The 13760-nt window shown below is 49.2% G+C and overlaps 1 non-coding gene across 1 annotated transcript; it reads left to right on the top strand.

Moving 5' to 3' along the window:
- Nucleotides 1–5459: 5459 nt before the first annotated feature.
- trnak-cuu (transfer RNA lysine (anticodon CUU)) lies at nucleotides 5460–5532 on the top strand. The gene has a single exon. It is a non-coding gene; the product is annotated as a tRNA-Lys (tRNA).
- Nucleotides 5533–13760: the final 8228 nt, after the last annotated feature.

Raw genomic sequence — 13760 nt, 5'->3', positions numbered from 1 at the left:
GTATGTGGGGGTATGTGTCTGTGTGTGTGTGTGTTTGTGTGTGTGTCTGTGTGGGTGTTTGTGTGTGTGCCTATGTGTGTGTCTGTGTTTGTGTGTGTGTGTGTTTATGTGTGTCTGTGTGTGTGTGAGAGAGAGAGAGCTTGGCCGGTGTGATGGTGAGAAAGCTGCAGGTTGCGAGTGTTTGCAGTGAGTGTGTGGGAGGGGGATTATTGCAGGTTCCCCCGACAGCAGCTGCAGGACAAGGAGCCTGGATGAGTTTTGGCCAATCCAATCTGTGTGTTGTACATTCTTTTGGCTTTAATTTCCAATTCCCAGCAGCAGTAGGCCATGTGAGGTCAGGCTACCTCAGTCGTTAGACCCTGAGATCCTTCACCCTGAGGATTAAGATTGCGTGTTCGAGGCCCATGTTGCGTGAAACCATCCTTTTCAATAAAGCACACTCTCACACCTTCTTATCAACAGCTCAGTCCCACTTGGCTGATCTTTCACTGATCTTAGTGAATCAAGTTAAAAATCACACAACATCAGGTTACAGTCGAATAGGTTCATTTGGAATTGAAGCTTTCAAATAAACCTATTGGACTATAACCTGGTATTGTGTGACTTGTAACTTTGTCCACACAAATCCCAACCCAGAAACTCCACATCATCAGTAAATTAAGAGGCTCAATTCTCTCTGATGGTGTGCAGTGACTAGATCGTCTCTCTGCAACACTCACTTTACTGAGAGCTCCATTAGTGCTGCCTTTATCATTGACAGATGGCGGAAGGCTAGGCCGCAAAGCCAGAGGCTGTACACATTCACACTCACTCACAGATACAAACATTCAGCTGTGCCAAAAACAGAAATTGCTGGAAAAGCTCAAGAGGTCTCACAGCATCTGTAGGGAGTGCCAATTTTATCACAAGGTACATTCCAGTCGTTCATGACTTTAAAATGACCTTCACTGTCAGGGGTGGGATTCAAGCCCCCATCTCCAGTTGAGACTGCGACCTGAACGCAGTGCTGTTGACTGCTCGAACAATGTGACACATATCAGCCATGAGCTCCACAATGCTTATAGTCCAGGCAGAATTGGTTCATACAGGTCTGTTCACATCTCTCGAATTCTCATTCTCTCTCACTTTTACCTATTGTACCTACCTGTTCCTGCCCCACCGAGCTCATACTCGACTCCATTCTCTACCCACTTGTCCAATCCCTATCTCCCTGCAGTTGATGCTCTCCACCATATCGACAATTTCCAGTCCCCTGGCCCTAACGGCCTCCTGTTCACAATGAATGTCCAATCCCTCTACACCTCCATTCCCCACCAGGGTGGTCTGCTATCTCTCAGCTTCTTCCTTGAGCAGAGATCTAAACATTCCCCATTCACCACCCTCTCCTCCGCCGGGCCGAACCTCGTCTCTCACTGAACCATTTCTCCATTCATTCATCTCACTTTCGCAAAGAAGTGGCTTTGGGCACCAGCATGTGTCACCCAGTTACGCCTGCCCTTTTGTGGAGTATGCGGAACAAGTACCACTGGCCCCCCTCCCACAATTCTGTGTTTTGGTACAGTGATGACGGTTTCGGTGCTACCTCATTCCGGACCTTGAAATATCTGTTCATTTTGTCTCCCATTTCTACCCCTCTATAATTTTCACTTTGTCCATCTCTGACATTTCCTTTCCTCTCCTTGACCCCACTCTCTCCAGTTTGTAGAATAAACTCTCCACTTCCATCCACTGCACAGCCACGGATTTCCACAACTAACCTCGCCATAGTTTGTCACACCCCACATCCTGGAAAGACTCCATCCCATTCTCCCAGTCCCTTCGCCAAGTCACATCTGTTCAGATGATGGCACCTTCCAAAACACCGCTGTTGACATGGCTTGTTTCCTCCATGACTGTGCTTTCCCACCCACTGTGGCTGACAGTGCCCTCAACCACATTGTGCACGTTGGCACAAATGATATCGGTTGATATAAGGATGAAGTCCTGCGGAGTGATTATAGAGAACTGGGAATAAAACATATACCAAGACCTTGTTGGTGATAATCTCTGGATTACTTCTAGTGCCACATGTTAGAGAGGGTAAGAACAGGAGGGTACGGCAGATGAATATGTGGCCAAAACATTGGTGCAGAGGGCAGGGATTCAGACTGTTAGATCTTTTCTGGGGCAGAGGTGACCTGTTCAAGATCAATGGGTTGCACCTGAATGGAAGGGGACCAATACCTTGGCATCCAGGTTTGCTGGTGCTGCAAGGGAGAATTCAAACTGGATTGTAAGAGGTTGGGATCTTCAACAGCATGAAGGCAAATGCTGGAAGGAGATACTGTAAACAAAAATAGTAAGTTGAAGAGACAAGTCGGGCTGCAACATGACAGGGAACAAGGAATGTCTGTCACATTAAATTGCATTTATTTCAATGCAAGAGGGCTGACAGGTAAGACCGATGTACTCCGGGTGTGGATAGGTTTGTGGCACTGGGATATTACAGCCATTACAGGCTGAGGGAGGGACAGGACTGGCACTTAATGTACCATGGTACAGGTGTTTTAGGCAGGACAGAGGTGGTGGAAGGAGTAAAGCGGGTTTGCATTTTTGATTAATGCGGGTATCACATAAGTAGTCAGAGATGAAATTACTGAAGGATCATCCAGTCAGGTTTTGTGAGCGGAGCTAAGAAATAAGAAGAGGATGGTGACGTTATTGGACCCCCAAATAGTCAACGAGAATTAGAGGAACAAATATGCAGGGAGACTTGGGAGACTTGCATGAGCAATAGGGTTGGCATTGTAAGGGATTTTAATTTTCCTAACATAGCGTTAAAGGTTTCGATGAGGTGCAATTTGTTAAGTGTGTTCAGGAAAGTTTCCTCCAGCAGTATATAAAGGGTCCTACACGGGATGTGTCAAAACTCAACCTACTCTTGGGAAGTTGGACAAGACAGGTGACAGAGCTGACAGTGCGGAAGCACTTTGAGACCAGTGACCATAGTTGTATTAACTCTACAATAGTTATGACGGTGGACAAAACTGGTCCACAGGTTCACCTTCTAAGTTGGGGCAAGGCGAATTTGGATGGAATTACACAGGTACTTGAAGGGGTTGATTGGAGGAGTTTGTTTGCAGGCAAAGGGACCTCTGGCAAGTGGGAGGTCGTTAAAAGTGAGATAGTTAGAGTTTAAGGTCTGTACCTTCCTGTGAGGGTGAAAGGGCACGGTTGGGAGTAGTCGGAACCCCTGAACGACAAGATATATTGAGGCTTTGACCAGATAACAAGGAGGAGTGGCACACACACACAAACACACACAGTCACTCTCTCTCACGCACACAAACACATACATACACACACACACTGTCTCGCTCTCTCTCTCTCACACACACACACACACACAGACACACACAAGGTTTCTCATTGTCTCAGCACTGCCTTCACACACCTCCCACTGGCTCATGTCGCTGTCCATTCCCATTTATCTAAACCCTCAGCGACAACCCCTCCCCACCTCCAGCAGGGACTAATGAATACAAGAGTGAGCTCCTCTCCTACTGGGGAAAGCAAACACTTCATTTGGAAGAGGGTCGGGTTTGATGAGAGGATGGGAAAGATACTTTGTTCAAATCTCCAGGAGCCCTGCAGAGAGATTTGATTACATGGTGCTGTGTGATTTAGTGTCCTTGTGGGACCATGTTTTCCCTCTAGTTATTCTTTTTTTCATTAAATATATTTAAAGTACCTCTTTGGAATCATCCTAACTTTCTCAGCCAAGGCTACCTCGTGTCCACTTTTCGCCCTCCTGATATCCTTCTTCAGTAAACCCTGTATCCCCTGTATACCTCCAGCAATTCCCATGATCCCAGCTGCCTGTACTTGAGCCACCAACTCCCCAACGTCCATCTCTACCTCCCCACCTATCCGCTCCACCCTCCTCTCCGACGTATCACCATATACCTATATCGCTCTCAGCTACCTTCCCCCCCCCCCCTCCCACCCCCACCTATTTAACTCACCACCCCCTCGGCTCACAGCCTCATTCCTGATGAAGGGCTTTTGCCCAAAATGTTGCTTCGCCTGCTTCTGATGCTGCCGGACCGGCTGTGCTTTTCCAGCATCACACTCAGGACTCTGACCTCCAGCATCTGCAGTCCTCATTCTCTCCGACAATGGGAGAGAGCCTGGGCCTCAGGGGTATGGCTCCAAGGTCCATATCGGGTGGATGTCTTCTTTTGAAACCGCCCCCTTCTCTCCAACAGCTCTCTAACCCACTCCACAATCTCCCCGAACCTCTCACTGACCCTGTCCCCAGGAATCAATTCTCATTTTCGGACGGGGGAATGTGTGAGTTTGGGCCTGTTTCTCGAAGGGAAGATAAAGTTGTGCAGCATAACGTTCCCACGCAGGATCGAACTGGGAACTTTCCGCGTGTGAAGTAAATGTGACAACCACTGCACTATGGAAAAGCAACAGAACTGCGTCTTTTGTACATGTCCCTCCTTGCCTGAGGGTTGGGGGGGGGTGGCTGGGGGGGGCGGTGCCCTGCGATTCACGGGGAATTTATCCAATTTCAGCCCCGGGATACCTGCTACTTCCGTGTAGAGTTATGCAAACTCAGACACTAAGAGTCTCTCTCTCTCTGTGCGTGTGTCTGTGTGTGTGTTTGTGTGTGTGTGTGTCTGTGTGTGTGGAGAAAGTGAGGTCTGCAGATGCTGGAGATCAAAGTTGAAACTTTATTGCTGGAACAGCACAGCAGGTCAGGCAGCATCCAGGGAACAGGAGATTCGACGTTTCGGGCACAGGCCCTTCTTCAGGAATCTTCGACGTTTCGGGCACAGGCCCGCCTGTGCCCGAAACGTCGAATCTCCTGTTCCCTGGATGCTGCCTGACCTGCTGTGCTGTTCCAGCAATAAAGTTTCAAATCTGTGTGTGTGTCAGTGTTTGCGTGTCGGTGTGTGTGTGTCTCTGTGTGTGTGTGTCTCTGTGTGTGTGTGTCTGTGTGTGTGGCTGTGTGTGTGTGTCTGTCTGTGTGTCTGTCTGTGTGTCTCGGTGTGTGGCTGTGTGTGTGTGTGTCTGTGTGTGTGTGTGGCTGTGTGTGTGTGTGTCTGTCTGTCTGTGTGTGTGTCTGTGTGTCTCGGTGTGTGTGTCTGTGTGTGTGGCTGTGTGTGTGTGTGTCTGTGTGTGTGTGGCTGTGTGTGTGTGTGTGTGTCTGTGTGTGAGTGAGCTTGGCCGGTGTGACGGTGTGAATGCTGCAGACTGTGTGTGTTTGAAGTGAGTGTGTGGGAGGGAGATTACTGCAGGTTCCCCCAACAGCAGCAGCAGCAGGACGAGGAAGAGAAGGAACCTGGATGAGTTTTGTCCAATCCAAGCTGTGGAGTATAAATTATGTTGGTTTTAATTTCCGATTCATAACAGCGGCAGTAGCATCACTTTTACATTTAAAATGGAAAACGTCAAGCGGTGAGCGTCAAGCCCGGCTAGCTCAGTCGGTAGAGCATGAGACTCTTAATCTCAGTGTCGTGGGTTCGAGCCCCACGTTGGGCGATACGCTAATTTTCAAATACACCCTGACACACGCCCACCCTTTAACAACTAACACGTCCACTCTGTGCCTGTCACTTATCTCACCTCAACGAGAGGCGCGTTTCTCTCTGCAGTCTGATGGAGTGCCGCGACACACATGGCTCTCTCTATACCTGCAACCGGTCGTTTTACAGAGAGCTCCATTAATGAGACCTGCTGTTTTAATGATCAACCCTGGGGGTGGGCCGTACACAGAGGCTGCACACTCACACTCACTCAGACACAAACATTAAAGTGTGTTTTTGTAATCGCCCGTGAAGCAGCGGGAGCTCAACTCCTGGCCGGGGAGAAGGATAGTGTGAATTTGATGACACTCCAGTCATTGGTGAACACAGCGCCTTAGACCGCTCGGCCAACCTGACGCACACAGCCGGCTAAGTCCTCACGGGAAGACTCAGTCTCCTGATGAAGGGCTTTTGCCCGAAACGTCGATTTCGAAGCTCCTTAGATGCTGCCTGAACTGCTGTGCTCTTCCAGGACCACTAATCCAGAATCAGTCTACGCAGTAGCAGTACACACACATCTCTCTGAAACTCGCCCACCCTGACACATACAAGCTCCACAAAGCTCACAGGAAGCCGGTGGAATCGGTTCACACACATCTGTCCACATGCACCTATCTAACCCTCTGTCACATGTACCCACCCTTTCAGCCTGTTCCTGCCCCACTGAACTCATTTCCTCCAAGTTAAGACAGACATAGATAGATAGGTTCCTCATGGTCAAGAGGATCAAGGGTTCCCTTGGAGACCGCAGGAGATGGGGGTGAGAAACTTATCAGTTTCACACAGAGATTGCACACAGTCACACTCACTCACAGACAGAAATGGTAACCGGTGGCTCTGTAAACCCGCCTGGGGCAGGGGAAGCGAGTCTGACTTCCCAGCAAACGTGATAACCAACACACTAGAGAAACTGTGGAAAAGAATTTTGTGACAAGTTCATTCCTGCCCGGAGACAGCCCTGTGATTCAATGTGATTAGGTACAATGGCAGCCCCAGGATATTGGCTGTTTCTGTGCACAGAGCTGTGCAGACGCTGACACTGAGAGTATCTCTGTGCCTCTATCTGTCTGTATCTCCCTTTCTGTCTCTGTATCTGTACCTGTATCACCCCCCTCCCCACTCTCTCTGTATTGTTCACACACACACACAGAGTATGTGTGTCGCTGCACTCCATCAGACTGCAGGGAGAATTTAGGAGAAAGTGAGGACTGCAGATCCTGTGATGACTCAAAAGATAGAAGTCTGTTTCTTTCACAACTGAAGTCAGGAGGAGTGTCACAACTCCCTAGTGAAGAAGGCATTTGGTATGCTATCCTTTATTGGTCAGGGTATTGACTACAGGAGTTGGGAGGTCATGTTGCGGCTGTACAGGACGTTGGTTAGGCCACGTTTTGAATATTGCATGCAAAGCTAGTCTCCTTCCTATCGGAAGGATGTTGTGAAATTTGAAAGGGTTCAGAAAAGATTTACAAGGATGTTACCAGGGTTAGAGGATTTGAACTATTGGGAGAGGTTGAATATGCTGTGGCTGTTTTCCCTGGAGCGTCGGAGGCTGAGGGATGACCTCATGGAGGTTTATAAAATTATGAGGGGCATGGATAGGATTACATTAGATTCCCTACAGTGTGGAAACACTCCCTTCGGCCCAACCTGTCCACACCGACCCTCGGAAGAGTAACCCACCCAGCCATTTCCCTCTCACTAATACACCTCACATTTATGGGCAATTTAGCACGCCCAATTCATTTCAACCTGCACATCTTTGGACTGTGGGAGGAAACCGGAGCACCCGCGTGCAAACAATGTGCAAACGCCACACAGTCGCCCAAAGGGGGGATCGAACCTGGGACGCTGGCGTTGCGAGGTAGCGGTGCTAACCACCGCGCATCATTGTTTGAGTCGATTTGTATTCAAGGTGGGGGCTGACAAAGCAACAGGCTGGAATGTGGGTGAGTGAGAGAGTTTGGTAGAGTCTGTGTGAACAGAGAGGTGTGTGCAGACACTGACTGGACTGAGCCTTCGTGTGGAACATTTACAACGGAATGAGGGGCTAGTATGGTCAGGCTGGCCGAGCGGTCACAGGTGCTGATTTAAGTTGCAGCTTGTCTTTGAACTGGTGGTTTGAGTCTCACTCCTGATTGTGCGGGTTTAATTATTTTCATCTCATAAACGGACTGGAGGGTGAACAAATGATAAAATTGACACTCACCCCCACCCCCACCCCCCGGGGGAACGGCCGCTGGGGAGTCAGACTCGTTTCCCCTTGCCCCAGGCAGGTTTACAGAGCCGTTTAGATGCACGGCACACACCCTCCCCCAGTGTCGATGATAAAGGCAGCAGCACCCGGGAATCGAGCTCTCGGTAAAGCGAGCAGCTGTGAGAGAGAGTCAAGGTGTCACCGCACTGCATCAGATTGCAGATAAATGAGCCTCTACTTGAACTCAGATCAGTGACAGAGGCAGAGTGGAAGTGCTTGTTGGGAAGGGTGGGGTGAGTCTGCGTGTTTTTAAGAAAGGAGCCCATCTCACAATGTGAAGCTCGAACCCTGAGATTAAGAGTTTTATGCTCTACCGACTGAGCTGGTTGGGTCTTCCGCAGTTGGTTGCAATTGCCTTATCTCTGGTTGTGGTCAACCCACTTCTTCTATTTCCCTCGTGACGTTGTATGGTTTAAATGTAAAAATGGTGGTGGGGCTGCTACTGCTTTGAATCGGCAATTAAACTCAGTATAACTTACAATTCTCAGCTTGGGTCTCCCTTTCTGTCTCTACACCTTCCTCTCTCTGTTTCTATATTTTTCTCTCTCTGTCCCCACTCGCTCTCTGTGTCTGGATTCTCACTGTGTATCTTCCCTTATTCTGTCTGTGTGTGTGTGTGAGAGAGAGAGAGAGAGAGCTTGGCCTGTGCGGCAATGCTGAGAGACACTGTGAAAGCTGCAGGTTGCGATAAAGACCTGAAGATATTGGAGCAGAAATTAGGCCATTCGGCCCATCGAGTCTGCTCTGCCTTTCAATCCTGGCTGATAAGTTTCTCAACCCCTTTCTCCCGCTTTGTGGAGCCAGTGGCTTGGACGTGTCAGTGTGGCCGAATTGGAGAGAAGTGGGTGGACTGTTACTGCGTGGACTTAGTTTACCTGTGAGGTGGGGGTGTGGGCAGGTGTTGCATCCGTTAGGCTGGACGAGTGGTCTAAGGCACTGCGTTCAAGTGACAATCTATCGGGGAGGCGTGGGTTTGAGTCGCACTCCTGACAATGAGCATCTCGTTTTCAAATTCACCACTGACTGGACTGTTAGCCTTATTGCTCCAGACGATTTCCAAAAACTATCCTCTAATGTTTGTGTACAGCCCACACCCTCCCCCAGTGTCGATCCAGTTGCACTCTGTAATGGATCGCTCAGTAAAATGAGCGGATGCGGAGAGAGAGTGTCTGTGCGTCCCCGCACACCATCACTGAACTCCGATCAGTGACGGTGTCTTTAAAGTTAAAAATCACGCAACACCAGGTTATAGTCCGACAGGTTTAAATGGAAGCACAATAGCTTTCGGAGTGACAATCACCTGATGAAGGAGCGTCGATCCGAAAGCTAGTGCGCTTCCAATTAAACCTGTTGGACTATAACTTGGTGTTGTGTGATTTTTAACTTTGTACACCCCAGTCCAACACCGGCATCTCCGAATAGTGTCTTTAAAAAGCAGCATGCTCAACCGACTGAGCTAGCCGGACCTCACACTGCCGGCTGCTCCTACCTTGTGCCCGGTTGTGGTCAATTTGTTCCCTCTATTTCCCCAGTGATATTTTCTGTTTCAAATACATAAGTGCTGCCGCTGGGAATCGGAAAATAAAACCGACATTACTTACAACCCACAGCTTGGATTTGACACAACTCATCCAGGCTCCTCCTCCTCCTGCTGCTGTCGGGGGAACCTGCAATCACCTCCCTCCCACACACTGCAAACACTCACAACCTGCAGCATTCACACTGTCACACCGGCCAAGCTCCCCCTCTCTCTCTCACACACACACAGAGATGGGGGTGGGGGAGGAGATACAGAGACAGAAATAAATAGATAGAGAGAGACACACACAGAGACAAAGAGAGAGAGAGAGAGACTCTTGGTGTCGGATTTGCACATTTCTGTACACAGAAACAGCAAGTATCCCGGGGCTGAGATTGCATACATTCCCCGTGAATCACAGGTTTAGCGGTTCCCCCCCTCCCCACCCAAGGCAGTAAGGAACATGTAGTGGGGCAATATTGCCGTGGTGTTTCCATAGTGTAGTCGTTATCGTGTTCACCTCACACGCGAAAGGTCCCTACTTCGATCCTGGGTGGGAACAGTATGCTGCCGAACTTTATCTTCCTTTCATGAAACAGGCCCAAACTCACACATTCCCCTATCCGAAGCTGAAAATTGATTCCTTGGAGCAGGGTCAGTGAGACTTCAGGGGAGATTGCAGAGTGGGTCAGAGAGCTCGTAGAAAGAAGGTGCGTGTTTCAAAAGACATCAGTCACCCAACCTGGAACTTGAAGCTACATCTCCGAGACCCAGGCTCCCTCACATTGTTGGAGAGGGTGAGGGCTGGAGGTCAGAGTCCTGACTGTGGTGCTGGAAAAGCACAGCAGGTCAGGCAGCATCTGAGGAGCAGGGGAGTCAACATTTCGAGCATAAGTCTTTCATCAAGAATGTGGCCCATGGGGCTGAACGATAAATGGGAGGAGGAGTGGGGCTGGGGGGGGGGGGGGGTGGAAGGTAGCTGGGAATGGTAGGTAAATGAAGTGGAAGGTGATAGGTCAGAGCAGGGTATGGAGCAGATAGGTGAGAAGAAAGATGGACAGGTAGGACAGTTCAAGAGGGCGGTGCCGAGTTGGAGGGTTGGATCCGGGATAAGGTGGGGGGAGGGGAGATTGGGAAACTGCTGAAATTGACATTGGTTCTGTGTGGTTGGAGGGTCCAAAGGCGGAAGATGAAGCGTTCTTCCTCCAGTCATCATGTGGCTAGGATTTGGCAGGGCAGGAGGCCCAGGACTTGCATGTCCTTGGCAGAGTTAGAGGGGCACTTGAAGTGGTCTGTATGGTTGTATAGTTTGTGTGTCCCAGGTATGTTCTCGGGAACATTCCACAGGTTGGCATCTTGTATCCCCAATGTAGAGGAGACCACATCAAGAACAATGGACATAGCAGATGAGGTGTTTGGATGTGCAGGAAAATCTCTACCAAATGTGGAAGGATCCTTTCGGGCCTTGGATGGAGGTGAGTGGGGAGGCGTAGGTGCAGGTTGTACACTTCTTTTGGTGGATAGGTTGGTGGGGAGGCGTGGTCCTAATGAGGGAGTCACAGAGGGAATGGTCACTGCAGAATGCTGAAAAAAGTGGAGAAGGAATTTTATCTCTGGAGGTGGGGTCTGACTGTCGGTGGGGAAAATCGTGTAGGATGATGCATTGTATCCAGAGATTGGTGAGATGGAAGGCGAGGACCGGGCGGTTCTATCCTTGTTGCAGTTGGAGGGGTGGGATTGAAGGGCAGAGGGAAGTGGAAGAGATGCATTGGAGGGCATTGGTGACCACATTGGAGGGGAAATTATGGTCCTTGAGGTAGGGGGTCATCTGGGATGTTCTGGAGTGGAATTGATTCTCCTTGGAGCATATACAGTGGTGGCAGAGAAATAGGGACTGATGGGTTGCATTTCTACAGGAGGTGGGGTGGAGTTGATGGGCCAGCTTTGACAAAGGGTCAGTTAGACTTGAAACATCAGCTCTTTTCTCTTCTTACAGATGCTGCCAGACCTACTGAGATTTTCCAGCATTTTCTCTTTTGGTGGGTGTTGATGGGTTTGAAGTAGATGTCCGATTGAGTCTGTTACCAGAAATGGAGATGGCGAGACCCAGGAAGTGGAGGAAGGTGTCTGAAATGGTCGAGGTGAACTTGAGGTCAGATTGAAATGTGTTCATGAAGTTGATGAACTGTTCAACCTATTTGTGGGAGCATGAGGTGGCGCCAATACAGTCATCGATGTAGTGGAGGAAAAGATGGCAAATTGTGCCTGGTTAACTTTGGAAGATTAACTATTTCACGTACCTAATGAACAGACAGGCATAGTTGGGGCTCATGCAGGTGCCCATCACTACCCCATTGGTCTAAAGGATTCAAAGGAGAGGGGATGCTTTTGGGGTGATGACTCAGCTCTGCTTCACACTGGGCTGCACAGGGAATGGGTTGGTGCTGGAGCTTCCTAACTCACTCAGCGCTGCCTTAACACATCCCATTGGCTCATGTTGCTGTCCATTCTCATTTATCCAAACCCTTCAGCAAGAACTCTCCCTCTTCCTCCAGCACAGACTAAGTGGGCAGAATGGTCACTTCGATGAATGTTTTTTCTCTGAGTTGAGGAAATTATAATCTCCTGGTTGTATTTTTTTGTGAAATTCTCCTGGTTATGGATGGTAAAGGCAGCAGCACTCGGTAACGGAGCTCTCAGTGAAGCGAGCGGCTGCAGAGAGAGTGTCTGTGTGTCGCTGCACTCCATCAGACTGTAGGGAGAATTTAGGAGAAAGTGAGGACAGCAGATGCTGGAGACCAGAGTCTAAGAGTGTGGTGCTGGAAAAGCACAGCTGATCAGGCAGCGTCCGAGGAACAGGAGAATCGACGTTTCGGCCATCAGCCCTCCATCAGGCACCTGAGAGTATTGAACCTCCTGATTCACTCAGACAGTGAAAGATCAGGGCGCATCCAAATGGGAGAGAGCTGTTGTTAGGGAAAGGGTGTGTCTGTTTACAAATGGAGCACATCACCCAACGTGGAGCTTGAACCCAATGACCCTGAGATGAAGCGTCTCATGACGCCTCCATCTCATGAATCATCACCAACCACATCCATCACGGCATCTGTGGACAGTGTTAATTTTATCACAAGGTCACACTCCAGTAGTTCATGACATTAAAATGAGCCCTCACTGTTCGGGGTGGGCTGAAGCTTTCAAATCAGCCTGTTGGGCTATGACCTGATATTGTGTGTCTTGTAACTTTGTCAACACTAATCTAACACGGCACCTCCGCATTATTAGTAAATAAAAAGGCCCAATTCTCTCTGATGGGGTGCAGTGAACACATAGTCGCTTTATTGAGAGCTCTATTAGTGCTGCCTTTATTATCGACACACTGCGGAAAGCTGGGCCGCAAAGCCAGAGGCTGCACACATTCACACTCACTCACAGATGCAAACAAACAGCTGGGCCAAAAACAGAAATTGCTGGAAAAGCTCAACAGGCCTCACAGCATCAGTGGAGAGAAATTAGAGTTAACGTTTCAGGTCAAGTGACCCTTCCTCAGTTCTGAAATTTGCGAGAAAAGCTCAGCAGGTCTAGCGGCCTCTGTGGAGAGAAAGCAAAATTAACTTCTCAGTTCTGAATTTTTCACCAAAATCTGTTTCTGTTTCTGATTTACAGCATCTGCAGTTCTTTCGATTTTTATTTAATTTCTGACACCACATCAGCAGGACACTCCAGTCCTGAAGTGTCAATTTTATTACAAGGCGACACTCCAGTCATTCATGACTTTAAAATGAGCCCTCACTGTCAGGGGTGGGATCCAAACCTGCATCTCCAGGAGAGACTGTGACCTGAGTGCAGTGCTGTTAACCGCTCGAGCATCCTGACACATACCAGCCATGGGCTCCACAATGCTCACAGTCCGGGCATAATCGGTTCATAAAGGTCAGTCACATCTCTCGAACTCTAATTCTCTCACACATTTGCCCATTGTACCAACCTGTTCCTGCCCCACCGAGCTCATATATCCCTACCTCGCCTCCATTCTCTACCCATTTGTCCAGTCCCTATCTAACTGCATCTAATGCCCTCCACCATATCGACAATTTCCAGTCCCATGGTCGTAACGGCCTCCTGTTCACCAAAATGTCCAATCCGTCTATACCTCCATTCCCCACCAGGGTGGTCTGAGATCTCTCAGCTTCTTCCTCGAGCAGACACCTGAACAATCCCCATCCAACATCCTCTCCTCCACTGGGCTGAACCTGGCCTCTCACTGAACCATTTCTCCTTTAATTCATCTCACTTCTGCAAAGCAGTGGCTTTGAGCACCAGCATGGGTCGCACAGTTACTTCTGCCCCTTTATGGGGTATGTAGAACAAGGACCACTGGTCCCCCCCTCCCACAATTCTGTGTTTG

This window comes from Chiloscyllium plagiosum, unplaced genomic scaffold, assembly GCF_037043375.1.
Source record: "Chiloscyllium plagiosum isolate Xiang-an unplaced genomic scaffold, Cpla_swu_hap1 HiC_scaffold_44, whole genome shotgun sequence".
NCBI lineage: Eukaryota > Metazoa > Chordata > Chondrichthyes > Orectolobiformes > Hemiscylliidae > Chiloscyllium > Chiloscyllium plagiosum.
Note: the sequence above shows the minus strand (reverse complement) of the source record. Positions and strands in the feature narration are given on the sequence as shown.